General features: G+C 38.8%; 1 long non-coding RNA gene across 1 annotated transcript in view; it reads right to left on the reverse strand.

Annotated features, from left to right (window-relative positions):
• Positions 1-5,629: 5,629 nt before the first annotated feature.
• The window catches only part of LOC119805327, a 101,397-nt gene continuing 91,350 nt past the window's right edge, over positions 5,630-15,676 (reverse strand). Inside the window, exons 2-3 of the long non-coding RNA XR_005283886.1 lie at positions 6,178-6,259; positions 5,630-5,650 (exon numbers count right to left, since the gene is read on the reverse strand). This is a non-coding gene — a long non-coding RNA (uncharacterized LOC119805327). The remainder of the gene's footprint in view (positions 5,651-6,177; positions 6,260-15,676) is intronic.

A 15,676-nucleotide genomic window follows, 5' to 3' on the forward strand; every position in this document is an offset into this window, starting at 1 on the left:
CACACCATGGTGAAAGTATGTGGCAGAACAAAGCCACTTACCTCAAAGCAAGAGAGTGAGACTGGGATTCTACTGTCTCCCTCACCAGAATATCCTCGGTAACTTGAAGATCTCCCACTGGACCCTATCTCCAAAACATCCACCAAACTACCCCCAAACACAATGATCTGGGGCCCAAACCTCTATCAAATGGGCATTTGGGAGAATATTTAAGCTCCAAACAAGAGGTAGATATAACTCGGTGGCAAAACACTTGTCTAGTGTGGGCAAGGCACTGGATTTATAGCTAGTACTGAAAGGAAAAAATAGTTCCAAACTACGTTTTTTTTGGATGGTGAGCTCATCAATTGTTTTATGGGTAGCTGTGAGGCCTACAAAGATTCTTTTGTTTAAAAGAGTTTAACAACATTTACAGTGGTCTCTATTTTGACCCTCTGATGGTACCTGGATCTCCTGCCTATCTCACATGGGACTGAGGATACAGGAATCAGGGTCAAGCAGTTAAGTCTCTGCATTAAATACTATGCTAGCCAGCCAACCCCATAGCCATGGAAAGGTCCACAAGATTCTGTATGCCATTTGTCCTCACAATATCCACTTCAGTCAGCATTCATCCTTTACTTCCAGTATCTTCATTTCTTAGGTTAAGGCCAGTCTTTTTTACCATGAGAGCAAGTTTTGTCAGGCCAAGAAATCGGTGTTCCTTTACTTCCCCACCCCACCTCAACCCAGGAGCCTTTATCCAATGACAGGAGCAGATAGAATGTAAATATAGCAGCCCCCTTACCCTTCAGGTGAGATAACTCAGTTTCTAAAGTTCCCTTCCACACAGAGCACACAATGAATAATCTTCCCCAGTGACAGTTCTCCTTCCTTGTCTCATTTTTTCCATTTCCCCATCAGTGTTTTCTAGGATAACCTTTGAACTTTACTCTTTCCAATCCTTGTCTCTGAGTTGGTACTGGGAGAATCCAGGTGAAAACATACACATGTAAACATGGTTCAGGAAGGCAAATGTGATGGTTAGTATTTTGTCAATGACATAACCTAGGATTGTCTGGGAAGATGGAACGTCGATTGAGAAAATTGAGAAAACTCCTCCATCAAATTTCCTGTAGGCAACTTGAAGGGGCATTTTATTGATCAATTATTGATGTGTGAGGACTCAGCCACCAACCCTGGGAAGATGGTCCTGATATGTATATAAAGCAAGCTGAGCAAATCATGATGACCAAGTCACTAAGCAATGTTCCCCGTGGTTCTGTTTTAGTGCTTGCCTCCAGATTCCCACCTTCAGTTCCTGCCCCAAAGGTCATGGTCGTTATCACAGCCATAGAAAACAAACTAGCACAGAAACTGGTACCAGAATCATGGAGTATTGTAGTAAAAGGCTATTGCCATATTGTTTTGGGGAAGATTATAGAAGGGTTTGGAAACTTTGTACTGGAAAGGTCATTGAGTGCTCTCACCTCACTGAGCTGTTACAGGAATTTGGAAGATAGGAATTTTGAGAGATGCAGATGATGGAGATCTGGCTCATGAAGTTTCAGAGGGAAATAAAGACAATATATTAGAACTATCCATGTGATATTTTGTATTAAGAATTGTTGGAGGATGAAGGCCTGCTTGTTAGTTCTGGCCAGCTTACTTAGCCCCAAAATAACCACATAGAATTTTTATTAATTAAATCACTGCTTGGTCCATTAGTTCTAGCCTCTTATTGGCTGACTCTCACATCTTGATTTAACCCATTTCTATTAATCTGCATATCACCACGTGGCAGTGGCTTACTGGGAAAGATTCTAACCAGTGTCTGTCTCAGGCGCAGGATCCATGGCTTCTCCCTCACTCTGCTTTCTTTCTCCCAGCATTCAGTTCTGTCTTCTCCACCTACCTAAGTACTGCCCTATCAGGGGCCTAAAGTCGTTTAACCAATGAAAGCAACACACAAACAGAAGGACATCCCACAAAGAATCTGTGGTTTGTGTCAGTTATGGCTGAAGACTCAACTGGATTTAAGAAGAGACCAGCAACTGAAGTAAAACCTTTGCTTTACTCATACTTGGTCAACTGATGCTGCTCAGCTGGTTTTGAGAAATCAGCTGCAATTAATGAGACAGGTATCACAAGGATGAAATCTTCTGGGGAGGATTTTCTCAGGGTTATCACACAGAAGCTGTGGTCCACAGGGAGTTAATGGCATCTCAAACTGGCAGTTGAACTTGGCAACGTGTCAGAGTCTCACACATGGTACTGGTTTTGACAGCACGAAAACTTTAGAATTAAAGGGGCCATAGAGAGAAGCTGGGGCTTGGCATCATGTGGTAGGCCAAGAGTCCTTTAATAGAGACCAGGGGGCTGGAGAGATGGCTCAGCTGTTAAAGGCTAGGCTCACAACCAAAAATATAAGAGAGACCAGGATACTGATGAAGGTGCAGTGGATAGCACAGCATATGAGAAATGTCAGAACTGTGGAATGACCACCAAGCAGCAGGTGTAGAGTGGTGACAACCTGAGCCTGTAAGGCAAGCTTTGTGTGCTGCAGATGATAAAGCTAGAGAGGTGGGGCTACATAAGCCTTTGAAAGCCAGCAGATCATGAGTTCAAGATATTCAACACTTAGTTGTTTACACTGTTGGCTTTTGGGTGTGCTTTGATTTGATTATGACTGTGTCTTGGTTCCTCCCTCTGGGAGTAAGAACATATTTAACTTGTTTTTTATTTTACAGGAGCCTTTGAAAATTTTAATGGTACTTTAAGATTTTAAAGTGTTTGAATTTTTTAAAGACCATGAGACTTAAATTGTATTATGATATTAACAGGAGATCATGAAGATAAACAAGCAAATAAAGGTTATAATTTAATAGTGATGTGTTTGTGTGTGAGGCTGACAAGGAATTGGTTGTGTTGGTTAGATTTTGTCAGCTTGATACAAATTTGAGTAATCTGAGAAGAGGGAATTTCAATGGAGAAAATTCCCCCACCAGATTAATCTGTGGGTATTTTCTTGATTGATTGTTGCAGATTACTGTGGGTGGTGCCAACCCAGGAAAGTCAGTCCTGAATTACATAGGAAAATAGGCTGAGCAAGCCATGAAGAATAAACAATATTCCTTCATGGTCTTTGCTCGAGTTCATGCCCAGGCCTCCCTTAAGTGATGGACTATGACATGAAAATATATGTTAATTAAACCCTTTTCTCCCCCAAGTTGCTTTTCATTAGACTGTTTTATCACAAAAGTATAAAGAAAATTGACAGTGGGTGACCAGTGCTTCCTGTCCAGGCCTTGTAGAGTCAGATAAATTACCTCTATTCCAACTGTATGACACTGACCAAGTTATATTAACATTCCAAGTATCGTATTACTCCTTTGCGAAGCCCTATGCATTAGTCAGGGTTCTTTGGAGTAATAGAATTTATAGAATAAATTAAGCTTCCTTCTTCCATGTCCTTATATAGGCTTCCAACAGAAGGTGTGACCCAGATTAGATCTGGATTAAAGATCTGAATTAAAAAGGTGTTTCTTTCTGCCTCAAAGATCTGGATTAGAAGTCGATCTTCCCACTTCAAATTAAGCAGAAATTCCTCACAGCTGTGGCCTCTATTTTTGGGTTTTAGTTAATTTCTTTTAATTCTGTTGGACAGCCTGAGAATAGCCATCACACCCTATCCCACAGGGATGTGAGTGTTATACAGCACAACAGGAATGAACATAACTAAAAACATCTAGATAATATTGTAGGCTGGTCTCAAACTCACTATCTTCCTGTCCTGACCTCCCCAGGGTTATAATTACTGGTGAAGTTTGCAATAATCTCATTCCTTTTTCATAGCCACACACATGGTCCCAATTTGTCTCAGACACCTGAATCTGAAACACTCCCTACTCCAATCGGATTCCTGCAAGGCATTAAATAGATGAAAATTTGAACTTTCTCTGTGTGTCTCTCTCTTTGTCTGTCTCTCTCTGTCTCTTTGTCTGTCTGCTTCTGGATCCCTCCCTTCCTTTTAATTCTTTTTAAAATAAATGTTGGTTGTGTATCTCAGGTTGGCCTTGAACTCACTACATAGGACAGACTAGCATCTTTAAACTCACAGCAACCTTTCTGCCTCGGTCTGCTAAGTGCTGAGATACTAGCTATGCACCACCACCTCTGACTTCAGCTAGACTCTGGAAGGGTTACTGTGACTCCTACCTCATGCCCTGAAACCGAGCAGATGCTGTACCTTCATACATACCATTTGAGATTTTCCCAATCGTAAATTGAAGGAATAAACTTTTGGGAATTGGAAAAAGAAGGCAGAATATGTCATGTCCCTGTGGGTCCCACGCATGCAAGTCTCACCCTGTCACTCTCACCCTGTCCCCAGTGGAATTGGGGTTTGTATTTTGAGAGTCACAGTTACTGTGGAATTAGTTACCTTCATTTCTGTTCAAGTGTGTTTTAATGGTGAAACTGCACTATTTCCCTTAAGGAATGAATAATAATGATGCTTTGAATGTGCATAGCACTTTTATTCCTCCAACTGCATCAAGATATATTTGATTACAGTTCTCACATCAAGACATCGTTCCTCTTTTATAATCAGAATTTTTGTAAACTGCACTGTCTTTCTCAAGGTTATGTTCTCCGGTGTGTGTGTGTGTGTGTGTGTGTGTGTGTGTGTGTGTGTGTGTGTGTGTGTGTGTTGTGATGGAGGTTGAACCCAAGGCTTTGCAAATGTTAAATATATGCTTTCCCCTTAAGCTACAGCCCAGTCTTTCCCCTGGGATTTAAGAACCAAATAAACATTCTCCATCTTTCAGTATTTCCATCTTGTAACCTCTTTTCCTTTCACAGTTTTAACCATCCAATTAACTTGAGACCCATTATGAGGTAAGAATGCCATAAAACCCATAGAACTTTATCAATAATGTCTTCCCATGTGCCTTACAGAATTCCAGGTCCTACCTTCCTCCAATTTCTTTGGGTTATTTTTGTATCTCTTCTCTGGTTTTGACAGAAAACAAATACTCTATGTTTAAACGGCAGTAATATCATCAAAAGTAAAAATTAGACTTCCCAAATTTGAGATTCTCCACTCTCCATGTGTGTTTCCTCATTTCAGTTTAAATTTCTTTCATTTAATTAATGTGTGAATCTGTGAGAGTTTATGCACACCATATGCATGCAGTTCACAGAGGTCAGAAGAGGGAGTCATATCTCCTGGAAGTGGAATTGTAGGCAGTTGTGAACTGCCATGTGGGTGCTAGGAACTTAATCTGGGTCCACTGCACCCTTTCAAGAACAGTAAGTACACATAATTCCCCCAAGTTCCATTTGTTTTGGTTTTTGAGACAAAGTCTTGGCTTGGTCTCAAACTCATGGCAATCACTTTGGGATTAGAGGCATGTATCACTCTACCCGGCTTCCTCAAAAATCTCTTTAAGATAAAACATTAGGGCTCTAGAAGTGGTTCATTGTGTGTCTTAGTTTGGGTTTTGTTGCTGTGAATAAATTCCATGACCACAGCAACTACTATAAAGAAAAAGATTTAATTGGGTTTGGCTTAGAGTTCAGAGGTGTAGTCCCTTGTCATCATGGCAGAGAGCATGACATACAGGCAGACGTGGTGCTGAAGAAGGAGGTGAGAATTCTGCATCCAGATCTGTAACAGGAAAAGACAGTGAGTGAGTAGTCCTAGCTTGAGCTTTTGAAATCTCAAAGTCTCCAGTGACACACTTCCTCCAACAAGGCTATACCTCCAATTATGCCACTGCCTGAGCGAATGGGGATCATTTTCATTTAGACCATTACATTGTGCAAGGCTCTGGATTAGAGCAGTAACTCAAAGCACCTGGGATGCTCTTGCCTTTGCCTTTCCTGGCTTCCTTCTAGCTCTGTTCAAAGACATTTAACTCCTTCTGAAAATTTTCAAAAAAGATCAGAAAAATGCTAATGTGGATTCAACTATTTCTCTGAAGCAAGGCCCATGGAGACATCCTAAGTCTGCAGTCCTGTCACTGGGAAGAATTTCATAGAACAGACAGACAGACAGACACTCACAAAAACATGAGAGACAGACATTAGGGACAGAGAGAGAGGGTTGGAGAGAGAGAGAGAGAGAGAGAGAGAGAGAGAGAGAGAGAGAGAGAGAGAGAGAGAATCCTGCATATCTGGCATTTTGATGCCTACCCACCCCAGGTTCTTCTTTGGTGTGACCATGTTGTTGCCAGTCTCCCACAAGTCTATGTCCTAGATCCAGCCGGGGTCTCAACTAGGGGAGTGTGGGACAGAAAAAAACACTTAGTGTTTAAATGAGAAGGCCTCCTGGCTCTCCTTACAGTCCACCATGCTCCAGACCTCTATGTTTGCTTGTTTACTGCCTCTTCCTTGCCCAATTTTATTTTTTATTTTTTTTTACCAATTGAATTTCAATATATTTTCTTCAAGTCATTTAAGAATGTATATATATATATATAATTAAATGTATTAAAATATTTTGATGTAATACTGTGAATGATATTTCAGAACATACTTTATCAATTAAGTTTTGAATATGTTTACATCATACTGAACATCTTTGATTCTTTCATTTTTATTTCTCTAAACTATTTTAATATACATCACATATTATTTAACAATTCTTATGTTTGATATCATGGAAATGGCTTTTTGTGCATTTAAAGCTTATAAATCTAATTTTAAAAACCTTAAGCCTTGCCCAATTTTAATTCTTCCTTTCTGTACTCATTTAAAAACTAATTTTCCCCTTGGGTTATCTTCTTCAAAAGACCCTTTGTTCTCATTTTTCATCTTCCCCACCCCTACCCTGGCTGGCCTGTCAACTCCATTCCTCCCCTGTGTCCACTGTTGTGGATGCTGCTCAGGACCTTGCAATGTAAGTCATACAAGCAGTTTCTTTATTTTCTCTGCAAAGAGAAAAATAAAGGACTGAAGAGAGGGCTCAGCAATGGAAAGCACTGGTTGCTCTTTCGAATTCCGACCACCCACATGGTGGCTTGAAACTATTTATTCCAGTTCTACAAGATCTGATGTCTCTTTCTAGCCTCTGCAGGCACCAGGCATGCACCTGCTGCACAGTCATTACATGCAGGCAAAACACCGATAAACATACAGAAAGAGAAGAAATCCAGGCACAATGATGAACACCTGTAATACATGAACTTGAGAGGCTGAGGCAAGAGGAATAGACCTTTGAAGCCAGCCAGTGCTACATATTGAGACTGTCTCAAAAAAGAAGAGGAAGAGGAGGGCAAAAACAAAAAAAAGAAAAGGAGGGGGAAGCAGAGGAGGAAGAGGAAGAAAAAAATTGGGGTTAGGGGCCTTGGGTTTCCCTATCACTGAATGAAAGTGTGTGTGTGTGTGTGTGTGAGAGAGAGAGAGAGAGAGAGAGAGAGAGAGATTATTACTAAGCCACCTATCATTTTACTATCATTTTACTATTATTAAACATTCCATTAAAACTGATTTGAAGAGAAAAAATGCTTAGTGATACTTGAAGAGAAAAATGCTTAGATAGGAAAGAACGAAAATGCCTATCAGCTGGTGACAGAGCAAAGAGACAAATTGATGTATGTCTGTACAGGGAAATATTACTAACCATGAAAAGGCATGGACTGCTGACAGACACATCAAGGGTGACTCTCAAAATAACTGTATAAAAAAGAATCCAGCCATAAGGTATTACTATACAATAGCATTTACATAAAGTTCAAAAATAGACCAATCTATGTGATAAAAGCTAACAGAAGTTTCAAGGGACGTTTCAAGGGTCTGGATGGAAAGAGACATGAGTGCACATTGAAGTCCAAGAGAAACACTCATCTCGATCAGTGTATGTTTGCTTTTATCAAACTCATTAAATTGTATTCTGTACATGTGTATATTTTTGTTCTGCAAATTTTGAAAGACTGTGTTTGAAAAAATCCATTTTGAATGAAATATGTTAAAAGAATGAGAAGCAAGAGGCTGTCAAATCAGTTGCAGCAGGTATAGAATACAATTATGTCATTTTTCAATAGAATAGTGAGTTCTGTGGGCTGAGTATAGGGCAGGGGGAGAATGCAGATGGTGGATTTGACCAGTATATGAGTATATAAAAATATTGTTTTGAACTCTATTTATGTGTGATATTCATATGTGTTAATAAAAGAACCATGCTTAGATAGCTTGGCATGATGGCTCACAGCTGTAATGTGAACATTTGGGATGCTGATGCAGAAGAATATTGTAACATGCTAGGGACCATCCTGGGCTACACAGCTAGGCTCTGTCTCAAAAACAACAACAAAAATTTAATATAAAAAGCTTTAATGAACAAAAATTTAAATATAGAGTTTTGTTTCAGAAGTTTAATAACATGGGGGAAAATGCTTATCCATGGAAAAAGCAGGACACATAGTAGCACACAAGAATGGCCCCATTTTTCATGAGAAATATCTACAAAATAACTAATAAAAATTCAAATTCTGACCAAAACAACAGCAAAGGATTGACCCATTTTTTTCCACAGGAAAAACTTTATATAGCATATGCATGGGAAAAGATAGTATGGCTAAAGAAATAAAAAGACAATGCCATTTATTTTGTTTGGTTGTTTTGTATGAGTGGCTTTTCTTTCCCTGATGTTTGGTTCTGAAATTTATGGAAAGTAGGACTTTTTCAAAGGGCATCATTCTTCAGAAAGCTGAAAAGCACAGTTATTCATCTTCCAGCCTCACCCAAAGGCTTACACTGTGTTGCATAGAAAGTGACTGCTGCATGGAGCCTGGGGCCTGCTTGATTTTCTTCCTCTAACTACACTGTTTGCTTCACTCAATATTTCTTTTGGGTTTTTTTGTCCTCCTGCTCTAGTGAGCCCTGAAAAAGATTCCTCAGTGAGATGACCCACCACCCACCATTTCTTTGTCCTTTAAACCTGATGTTCAAGCATGATATCCAAGCTCGCACACAGGATTTTCTGTCCAAGTTTTTTTTTCTTTTGAAAATAGTTCATGTAGTCCAGGCTGGTCTAATACTTGCTATGTAGCCAAGGTTAGCCTTAAACTCTGAATCCTCTTTCCTCTACCACCTGAATGCTGATGTTATAGGAATGCGCTACCACTCCTGGTCTTATATGGTCTGGGTATTCAACCTAGGACTTCATGTATGCTTCATGTAAGTACTTGCTCAACTGAACTGTTTCGTCAACCCCACTAAGTCACTTTTCTAAGTCATTTCAGAAAATGTTAATTAGGGAAGACACAGAAACCCTGTATGATGCACCCAATATATCCACATTAATTTCAATAACAACCGATGAGGGAGATAAAGCTCCTCCTCCTTCCTACAGCAAGTTTAACTGAAGACGGTACAGAACCTACAGGAGAGTCTGCACAAGGTGGTTTATGCCTGGAATCCCCAGTATTTGGGGTACGGAGGCAGAAACATTGCAAGTTCAAGTCCCACTTAGGTTACATAGTGAGTTCTGGGCCCGATTTATGTACACAATGAGATTCTAGAATTAATTAAAGTAAAACAAAAAAACAGAGAGAATAGGTAACAAGGTTCTTTTTAAAATACAAACAAAAACAAAACCCAGGGTCTCACTTCTTTTGCGAGGCTGAAGATCAAACCCAAGGCCTTGCTCTAGCTTTGCTCTAGGCAAGCACTGTAACAAGCGACAATATCCTACTCTACCCTTCATGAGGTTTTAATGTATGCCAACCAAGGAGAATGTAAAGTTTAAAAACTTGTTAAGGACAGGCTTTATTTCCTGAGTTCACTGATGAGTCATTGTTTAGGAGATAATGAGTCCTAATCTTTGTGGTGATGCAGAATGCTTCTTTACATTTAAAAAACTTCAATAAATATATTTACTTATTTTTTATTATATGTATGTACCTACATGAGTTTATGTGTACCCTGTGTTCAAGTGCCCCTGAAGGTCAGAAGACAGTGTCCATTCTCCTAGAGCTTGAGTTATAGGTGACTCTTAGCCACTTGATGTAGCTGTGGGGAATGGAACCCAGGTTCTCTTCAAGAGCAGTATGTGCTCTTAACCACTGAGCCCCCAGGAATTATTCTTAACTGATGATTTTAACAAGTGTTTGCCTATGCAGAGCTTAAGTTTGATCTGCCTTTGATCATGGCAATGGATTTCCACCTTTTAAGTCACTTTGTGTTTTTTTTTTTCTGTTACCTGCTGCTAGAAACAACCTAAATGATGTAGGTGCTCTCTACTCTACTTTGGGCTCTATATCATCACTTATTCTGTATATACACAATTATTCTACATTTCTTGGCAACCAAGTATTCTCAAAAAATATCACACATAGTTATATTTAGTAATACAGTGAGATTCCAATAAGACCAGGCAACAATGTAAATTCATAAGATGTGGTAAAATCTGCCAATTGGGTCAATCATGTTATTGACAGGCTACCATGCACCAAGCATTTGATGATTAGAGTGCAGCAGACTCTATTTCTGTCCCTTTAAATTATATCTGAGGGCAGAATTAGTAGGGGAATCTGTGGTTATGCATATATTCATTACATACTCCTGCAGAAATATTTGGCTCCTAGCTATGAGTTAAATGGTATGACATTTCCATGAGAAAAATTAATTACTTGAACATGTGTTGTATAAAATATGTCAAATCGTTTATTTGGATGTTGTAGATTGCATATTCAAGTTTTTTTTAACCAGAGGAAATACACGATAAATAAACATGAAGTGCATACTTTATATATTGTAAATGTCATGTTATGCCCAAGGGTTTTATAGCAAGTGAATATGTTTTTATTTTATTATTTTTTGGATGGGAAGGAAGCATCCAAAGAATCACGTGATAGCAGGTTCAAAGAGGGAGTCACTTCACAATGACTTCTTCCCAAATTTGGAGGTTGCACTCATTGATAATTTATCTATTTACAGACCATGCATCTTACTAATAGCTGTGTATAAAGAATGAACAGATTTGTCATCTTAGATACCAAACTGTCATCTCAAATAGTTGCAGATTCTGGCCTCATAGGCTGCATATGTAAATCAGGATTTGTGATGTGGCACAGAGTACCCACACTCTGATATATTTTATTCTTTCACTGATTTTGAGAGGGGGGAATCTATATAAAGATCTCTAAGTGACAGGCTGTAATAACTGACACTCAAGGTAGACTTATAATGCCATAATAAATCTTATAATGCCATAATGAATGATAGTGAGCAATAACTACATTTGAGAAATAATGTAAGGTCAGATAAAGACAAAAAAATGAAATGCCTTTTGTTTATTGAGAGCCAAGCAACAGAAAGAGATGGGACTTACCTGTCTCTCCCTAATGTTGCAGGAGAAACTGATATTCAGGCAGCCATGAAGTGGAATCATCTCCATACTCACAGAGTAGTAGGACAGTGACACTAGTTCATGAATCACCTGTTATAGCAGGTTTTAATTATATCCTCTTTGGTTTTAGGCCCCAAGATCAATCCTATAAATTAATTAGGCTTGCTTAATGGGAATGCCTCTGTTAAAATTCTCATTAACAAAACAGATTAAGTTCCAGAATTTGGAAATGGTTTCATTTATTTCTCAACTCCTTGCACTGCGGTACAATCATTATTTAAGCGAGCAATTTACTTTTACTTTTTGCTTTTCTCTAAACACAATTGCATGGACATTGTATTTTCTCTCTCAGGCACCAAGCTGCATTCCTTTGCTCTGCTTCAGTCTTTTCAATGTGTGGATCAGTGAATGGTAGTGGCTGTGACAATTGTGCAAGGATGATGGATTCAAAGGCTGTGAATGCTATGCATACTTGGACATAGCCCATGATATGAAGGTCACAGAATTGTTTATAAGCTATTTTCTGAGACAGAATCTTGCTATGAGCCCAGAATTCTATGGAAGTCAAACCCCTCCTACCCAACCTTCCAAATTATTGTACCACACCCTACTTTTATTATTTTTTAAAGTATATAAATCGGGTAAAGAAGAGGGATATGAAAAGGAGCATAAATAAGAAAACATATTTGTCATTCTTTTCTTGATTATTTAGTTTAAAAATAATCAACTAATAGTTTAGAAGAATATGTTTAAACTTTAACAATTAATATGATCTGTGTCTCTCTGTCTCCCCAAATTCATGTTCAGATCTGAATCCCTAAGCTGTCTTTGTGGTTGAGGTGTGTTTCTTGTAAACAGCAGAATGTTGGATCCTGTTTTCATATCCAATCTCTTAGCCTGTGCCTTTTTATAGGTGAATTGAGTCCATTGATATTAAGTGAAATTATGACCATTGGTTGTTAACTCCGGTCATTTTTTTGTAGTAGAGTTTGTGTTTTTCCCTTCTTCTAGTTGTGCTGGTGAAGGGTTGCTAGGTGTCTGAGTTACTGTGGGCATTGTTGGACTCCTTGGTTTGTGATTTTCCTTCTATTACTTTCTGCAAGGCTGGATTTGTTGCTACGTATTGTTTAAATCTGTTTTTGTCCTGGAATATCTTGTTTTCTCCATCGATGGTGAATGCAAGCTTGCTGGGTATAGTAGTCTAGGCTTGCATCCATGATCCCTTAGTGTCTGTAGCACATCTATCCAAGACCTTCTGGCTTTCATGGTTTCCATTGAGAAGTCAGGTGTAATTCTGATAGGTTTCCCTTTATATGTTACTTGACCTTTTTCCTTTGCAGCTCTTAATATCTGTTCTTTATTCTGTATGTTTTGTGTTTTGATTATTATATGGCATGGGGATTCTTTCTTTTGATCCAGTCTATTTAGTGTTCTGTAGGCTTCTTGTACCTTCATAGGAATATCCTTCTTTAGGTTGGGGAAATTTTCTTCTATAATTTTGTTTAATATATTTTCTAGGCCTTTGAGTTGTAATTCTTCTCCTTCTTCTACCCCAATTATTCTTAGGTTTGGTCTTTTCGTGGTGTCCCAGATTTCCTGGATGTTTTGTGTTAAGAATTTGTTGGATTTGTTTTGTTCTTTAATCTGTGAGTTTATTTCCTCTATAGCATCTTCTGAGTCTGAGATTCTTTCTTCCATCTCTTGTATTCTGTAGGTAATACTTGTCTCTGTAGTTTCTGTTTGTTTACTCAGAATTTCCATTTCCAGTCTTCCCTCGGATTGTGTTTTCTTCATTACCTCCATTTCATTTTTCAGGTCTTGTACTGTTTCCCTTACCTGTTTTATTGCTTTTTCTTGCTTTTCTTGTTTTTCTTGGGTATCTTTGAGAGATTTATTTATTTCGTCTACCTTTTTGTTTGTCATCTCCATTTCTTTATGTCAGTTTTTTACCTCCTGTTTAAGGTCCTCTATTATTTTCATAAAGTACTGTTTGAGGTCGATTTCTTCTGGAGTAAGGTGTTCAATTCTTGTTGTTTCAGGATGTCTGGATTCTGGTGATGTCATGTTGCCTTTCATGTTGTTGAAGGAGTTCTTGCATTGGCGCCTGCCCGTCTCTTCTTTCAAATGGAGCCAGGAGAGACTTGGTGTCTTAGTCCAATCTTTGCTGTGACTGAATCTGGTTGGATCTCTTCAGTGCAGGAGCAGGAGCTATTCCTTGCAGCACAATCTGAAGGAGCCAGCACCCCCTTGCCGGAATCCTCAGACCTGCCTGGAGGGCAGCCTCCCACCCCTTTGGGTGGATGGCCTTGGTACAGGAGCAGGACACTAGAATACACTAGGGAAGGCTTGGGAGAGGCAGGGATGTGAGTACCAAAGACACCCCTGTACCGGGAGCTGGGGGAGGGGGGCTGTGCTCTATTCCAGGGCAGGTCGTCCCAGGATAGCACACACTCACCCGTCCAGATGGAACTCCACAGCACTCTGAAGTTCTTATTTGGAGTTCTGGCCAGAACATTCTAAGAAGGCGCACCATTTTAGCAGCTGGTACCCCAAAACCAGTCCCATAGTAGCACTATCAGCATCATGACGTTGTATCAACCAGGTGGAGTCATTGTTCTGGGGCCCTGTCTAATTCCTGGAAACTTCACAGATTACTGCAGGAAAATTTACTGTTCATTGTGGAAAACTTAAGCATTATTTATATAGACATATATTTAATGAAAGATATGATATAAACAAAATGGGCATGGAAAAAAGTAAAATATTTCCTTAAAAATCTATCTTCTTTCTATCCCATACCAGATGACTGTTGACATGAGACAGAAATTCTTAATTTTTATTTTAAAAACATGCTTGGATTTAGAGAAGGACAGCCATTGTACAACGCTAAAGCCAGCTCTGATTTATAAGTAGAAATGTATACATGTTCAGATAATCAAATTTACCATGCAGATGATACAGCATCATAAGTCAGATTTCTCTTTGCTTGTTGATTCTTTCTGGACAGCTATCTTTTCATATTTAGACATCTTGAATTCTGTCGCAAGAATTTAAAGCTGCTGTGCTACATAGGGACAAGATGTGTTGGTCATAGAGAGCCTGGTCCTGAGTATCAGAGTAATGATCCTCGCCAAGAATTTGATCTTGGGAAGTCTCAAACCCTTTTGCTTTCTCCTGTTGTTACTAAACTCTTGCCTTTTTTCTCCAATAACACTTCCAAAGCAGCTGAGGTCCATCTTCCAGGACTGCTGAGGTTAATTGAAGCCAATCGGTGCTTGAAGCCCATGTTTTCACCATTTCCCTGCCAAAAGGCAAATGTAGTACATATGATACTATTAGTTGTTTAATTTCTTTTAGATTGCTCATACCTATTTATTCCAATGTGCATTCTTTGACTACTTTAGGATACTTTGTGCCAGATGGTCTTTCTGAGGAAATTAACAGATAAGTAGTTAAAACTCTGGGTAAGCCATCCTGAGGTCTGGCACATACTGATGAGGGTAAATCCTGCCCTTTTACCTTCTGTCTCTGCTCATAAGTTTTGATAAATTCCTCAATCTTTTTAATTCTTTTTACCACTGCCTCTTGTAAAGTCAGAATCTCTTGTCCAGTGTTCCGTTCTAATGCCCTCACTGATGATTCCAAGGACTGAATTTTGTCCAGTAATGATAATATCTCGTCCTTGGACATAGTTTTGATGGTGTGCATATTACCTTCCTGGGGAGATACCTTAACCATTAGTCTATAGTAACATTTCAACAGATTCAATTTAACAGCACAAATTCTTTCAGATAATTCTGTCAAATTGATACTATTCCTAACCATAGTATTGATCTTCTCAACTAGCTGTTTATTATTAGTATGTAAAGACTGTATCATTTCTAAAGTGCCTCATTCTTGGCCCTGTTATCAAACCATTTTCTTAATGAGATAATATGAAAAACAAAACTGATTCCTAAAATCAAATAAATGGATATATAAGGAAGATCAAATAAGCCTTACAGAATACCATCCATAGTATAAGCAAAAAGGTTATTAAATTTATGAATGGTAATATTGTCTGCCATTGTATAACTTTCAAATTTATTAATTTACTTATTGCCATTAGATTTCAGTTAATTGTTGTAGGTGTAAAAATATTTATAGACCAGCAGGTGTCGCAGTTGCAGCCATGTGGCGGAGAGACACAACCAGTGGTACACGGGACTGTTTGTACCACTTTGGTTCCGCACATTGGTGCCTGGTTAAATACTGACAAATATGCTTTGCTTGACAAATTTAGAACAATTAAATAAATTCCATACATGGAGCAAGAAGCCCAGAGCTCATGAGCAAGGAACA

This window comes from Arvicola amphibius, chromosome X, assembly GCF_903992535.2.
Source record: "Arvicola amphibius chromosome X, mArvAmp1.2, whole genome shotgun sequence".
In the NCBI taxonomy this organism is placed as follows: Eukaryota; Metazoa; Chordata; class Mammalia; order Rodentia; family Cricetidae; genus Arvicola; species Arvicola amphibius.